This window comes from Mus caroli, chromosome 9 (genome assembly GCF_900094665.2).
Source record: "Mus caroli chromosome 9, CAROLI_EIJ_v1.1, whole genome shotgun sequence".
Classification (NCBI taxonomy): Eukaryota; Metazoa; Chordata; class Mammalia; order Rodentia; family Muridae; genus Mus; species Mus caroli.
Window position 1 is genome coordinate 31,873,989 of NC_034578.1, and position 5,653 is coordinate 31,879,641.

The window sequence follows — 5,653 nt, forward strand, 5'->3', positions numbered from 1 at the left end:
GAAAGAAAGAAAGAAAGAAAGAAAGAAAGAAAGAAAGAAAGAAAGAAAGAAAGAAAGAAAGAAAGAAAGAAAGAAAGAAAGAAGAAAGGCAAACATTCTGGCATTCCCCAAAGGATATAGAGAGAAGAACCATGAGTTTATTAGAGTTTAACTTGAATTGGGAAAAGTACACTGTATTCACATAGGTCACATCTCTTGTCTGTTTTTATGTAGAAGCATACTGTAACCTTGGTTTTAAAAACTCAGCTCAATGATGAAGGCATCTTGGGACTTGAAATTTTGTAGTGTGTTGAAACATAATTACCAAGAGAATACCAATGTCCTATGCTATGCAGATGCTGCCACAACCTCCACTATGAGTAAACACTTGCCTGAGTACTGTGTTATTCATAGTCTTATAATCTTTTTTAAGATATTTTCTTCATTTACATTTCAAATGCTATCCCAAATGCCCCTTATACCCTCCCACAACACTGCTCCCCAACCCACCCACTCCTGCTTCCTGGTCCTGGCATTTCACTGTATGGGGAATATAATCTCAAGACCAAGGGTCTCTCCTGTCAATTATGGCCTATGAGGCCATCTTCTCCTACATATGCAGCTAGAGACAATAGCTCAGGGAGTACTGGTTAGTTCATATTGTTGTTCATCCTATGGGGTTGCAGATCCTTTCAGGTCCTTGTGTACTTTCTCTAGCTCCTCAATTGGGGGCCCTGTGTTCCATCAAATAGATGACTGTGACCATCCACTTCTGTATTTGCCAGGCACTGGCATAGCCTCACAAGACACAGCTATATCAAGATGATTTTATCAAAATCTTACTGGCATATGCAAGAGTGTATGGGTTTGGTGGCTGTTTGGGGGATGCATCTGCAGATGGAGCAGTCTCTGGATAGTCCTTCCTTCCATCTCAGCTCCAAACTTTGTTTCTGTAACCCCATACATGGGTATTTTGTTCACCATTCTAAGGAGTAATGAAGTATCCACATTTTGGTCTTCATTCTTCTTGAATTTCATGTGTTTTGCAAATTTACCTTGGGTATTCTAAGTTTCTGGGCTAATATCCGCTTATCAGTGAGTGCATATCATGTGAGTACTTTTGTGATTGGGTTACCTCACCGAAGATGATATCCTCCAGATCCATCCATTTGCCTAAGAATTTCATAAATTTATTGTTTTAAATAGCTGAGTAGTACTCTACTGTGTAAATGTACCACATTTTCTGTATCCATTCTTCTGTTGAGGGGCATCTGGTTTCTTTCCAGCTTCTGGCTATTATAAATAATACTGTGGAGCATGTGTCCTTCTTATTGGTTGGAACATCTTCTGGGTATATGCCCAGGTATTGCTAGATCCCCTGGTAGTATTATGTCCAATTTTCTAAGGAACTGCCAGACTGATTTCAAGAGTGGCTGTACAAACTTGCAATCCCACCAACAATGAAAGAGTGTTCCTCTTTTACCACATCCTCAGCAACATCTGGTGTTAGCAGCACCTGAATTTTTTATCTTAGCCATTCGGACTGCTATGAGGTGGAATCTCAGTGTTGTTTTGATTTGCATTTCCTTGATGATTAAGGATGCTGAACGTTTTTTCAGGTGCTTCTCAGCTATTTGTTATTCCTCAGTTGGAAATCCTTTGTTTAGCTCTGAGCCCCATTTTTAAAGGGTTATTTGATTTTCTGGAGTTCAGATACTTGTGTTCTTTCTATATATTGGATACTAGTCCCCTATTAGATAGGATTGGTAATGATCCATTCCCAAATGTTGGTGGCCTTTCTATCTTCTTAACAGTGTCTTTAACCTTATAGAAGCTTTGCAATCTTATGAGGTCCCATTTGTCGATTCTTGATCGTACAGTACAAGCCATTGCTATTCTGTTCAGGAATTTTCCCCTGTGCCCATATATTTGAGGCTTTTCCCCACTTTCTCCTATATAATTTTCAGTGTCTCTGGTTTTATGTGGAGTTCCTTGATCCATTTAGAGTTGACTTTAGTATAAAGAGATAAGAATGGATCAATTCATTCTTCGACATGATAACCACCAGTTGTGCCAGTACCATTTGTTGAAAATGCTGTCTTTTTTCCACTGGATGGTATTAGCTCCCTTGTCAAAGATCAAGTGACCATAGGTGTGTGGGTACATTTCTAGGTCTTCAATTCTATTCCATTGTTCTACCTGTCTGTCACTGTACCAGTACCATGAATTTTTTAATCACAATTGTTCTGTAGTAAAAAGAGGCTTCATCTAAGTGTGAATCACATGTGTACAATAGGAAGTGAAAAGGCCTATTTCCTTATTATAAGTTGAGAACATATCCTGTACAGACATGTTTATAAAAATTGCTTTCATAACCATAAAAACTTAGACTAATGCAAACATCTATAAAACAGCATGTGGAAAATTATAATTTTACACTAGAATAGAACACAACAATAAAAGAAAATGCACATATATGTTTACTAAGCCCCGGCATAAGGAAATAATGGAGAAACAAAACATCCTCCACAGACTCAAAGAAGGTTAAAAAAAAAAAAAAAGAAGAAGGAAATCCCAAGAAAGAATGCTTGGAAGAAAATTCCAAGACTATCATGTAGAAGAGGATGAGGGGATAAAATAGTCATGAGACAAAATGAAAGAAGAAATTTAATGATTGCATTTGTCCTTTACTATGGAAAATGACATTTGGCATGAATTTGTTTAGAATTAACTCCCTTGTCAAGTTTCTGCTATTGTTGTTTAAGTCAGATTTGTCAATTGAGAAAATATTTTTATGTTCTGGATCAAGCTCTTTGAATTTTTCTAATCGTATATATATTTTCAGATATATATACTTATAATATATACCTTATATATTATATATATTTTTTCAGTATATATATTAACAATTTTCTCATTAGCAGATTTTAATTATAATAACATAGATTCTAGTATCTTCAGATACTTTTGAAAATACACTTGGATGGAAAGTGCCTTAGTTAATGAAAGGGTTTATTAAACATCACAATTGATAAAACACATTGAACCATTGTAACTCCAGTTCCAGTGAAACTGATGGCCTCTTCTGGCCTCCAGGTGTACCAGGAATACATGTGATATAAAGACAAACATGCAGAAAAGACACCCATTTACTAAAAAATACTAAATAAAAATTTAAAGTATCAAGATTAATTTGGTTAATTTTTCATCTTCAAGTTTAATATGTTGATCTGTTGGGGGGAGATTCTACCCCACATTTGATCATTCAATTTCCAGATAAATTTCCAGATAAAAGACATACAACTTTTTTATTTATAATAAGTCTTAGTCAGCACTACACATGGACAAATATCTACCCTCTATGCTATTATTTCTATTTCCTTGCCAAGCCCCCACAATATGATTTTCCATGTTATGTCCAGTCTGCCTTAACTCCAACTGGCCAGCCTACATGGCCGTGATTTCAACATTTTTACTCCATAGCACCTTCTCTCTCGAACTTCCTCCTCCTCTTCTTCTTCTTCTTGTTCTTCTCAGACTCCAAGATCAGGAATCCCAGCCCCTGCCTATCTGAATTATGCCCAGTTATGTGCTGTAGGTATCTTTATTAACCAATCAGGGATGACTTGAGGGGCAAGATCACATAACTTCACTTTGGTCTATGTATGGATTATCTCATCCCTGGGGCAAATCAGGAAGTAGGGAACAGTATTTAAGATTAGAATACATAGCAAAAGACCAAAACTCAACCATTTTGCCTTTTAGACCAATAAAAGGTTCTCTTTTTTTCTATTTTTATTAGTTATTTTCTTCATTTACATTTTAAATGCTATTCCAAAAGTCCCCTATATATTCCCCTACCCTGCTCCCCTACCCACACACTACCACTTCTTGGCACTGGTATTCCGCTGTACTGGGGCATATAAAGTTTGCAAGGCCAAGGGGCCTCTCTTCCCAATGATCGCCTACTAGGCCATCTTCTGCTACATATGCAGCTAGAGACATGAGCTCTGGGGGCACTGGTTAGTTCATATTGTGGTTCCACCTATAGGATTGCAGACCCCTTCAGATCCTTGGGTACTTTCTCTACCTCCTCCATTGGAGGTCCTGTATTCCATCCAATAGATGACTGTGAGCATCCACTTCTGTATTTGCCAGGCATTAACATATCATCACATGAGTCAGCTATATCAGGGTCCTTTCAGCAAAATCTTGCTGGCATTTGCAATGGTATCTTCGTTTGGTGGCTGATTATGTGATGGATCCCCGGAAGGGGTAGTGTCTGGATGGTCCATCCTTTTGTATTAGCTCCAAACTTTGTTTATGTAATTCCTTCCAAGGGTATTCTGTTCCCTATTCTAAGGAAGAATGAAGTATACACACAGTGGTCTTCCTCCTTCTCGATTTTCTTGTGTTTTGCAAATTGTATCTTCATTTTCTAAGTTTCTGGGCTAATATCCACTTATCAGTGAGTACATATTGTGTGAGTTCCTTTGTGATTGTGTTACCTCACTCAGGATGATGCCCTCCAGGTCCATCCATTTGGCTAGGAATTTCATAAATTCATTCTTTTTAATAGCTGAGTAGTACTCCTTTCTGTAAATGTACCACATTTTCTGTATCCATTCCTCTGTTGAGGGACATCTGGGTTTTTTCCAGCTTCTGGCTATTATAAATAAGGCTGTTATGAACATAGTGGAGCATGTGTGCTTATTACCAGTTGGAACATCTTCTGGGTATATGCCCAAGAGAAGAATTTCTGGAGATTCCAGTACTACTATGTCAAATTTTCTGAGGAACTGCCAGACTGATTTTCAGAGGGGTTGTACAAGCTTGCAATCCTGCCAGCAATGGAGGAGTGTTACTCTTTCTCCACATCCTTGCCAGCATCTGCTGTCACCTGAATATTTGATCTTTGGCACTCTGACTGGTGTGAGGTGGAATCTCAGGGCTGTTTTGATTTGCATTTCCCTGATGATTAAGGATGTTGAACATTTTTTCAAGTGCTTCTCAGAACTTCGGTATTCCTCATTTGAGAATTCTTTATTTTTATTAGATATTTTCTTCATTTATATTTCAAATGCTATCCCAAATGTCCCCTATACCTTCCCCCCACCCTCCATCCCTATCCACTCACTCCCACTTCTTGGCCCTGGCATTTCCCTGCACTGGGGCATATAAAGTTTGCTAGACCAAGGGGCCTCTCTTGCCAATGATAGCTGACTATGCCATCTTCTTCTACATATGCAGCTAGAGACACGAGCTATGGGTGTACTGATCAGTTCATGTTGTTGTTCCACCTATATGGTTGCAGACCCCTTCACCTCTTGGGTGCTTTCTCTAGCTCCTATATTGGGGGCCCTGTGTTCCATCCTATAGATGACTGTGAGCATCCACTTCTGTATTTGCCAAGCACTAGCAAAGCCTCACAGGAGACAGCTATATCAAGATCCTTTCAGCAAAATCTTGCTGGCATTACGCAATACTGTCTGCATTTGGTAACTGAATATGGGATGGACCCCGGGTGGAGCACCCTCTAGATGGTCCATCCTTTCGTCTTAGCTTCAAACTTTCTCTCTGCAACTCCTTGGATGGATATATTATTCCCTATTCTAGGGAGGAATGAAGAATCCAAGCGTTGGTCTTCCTTCTTGATTTTCTTGTTTTGGAACTT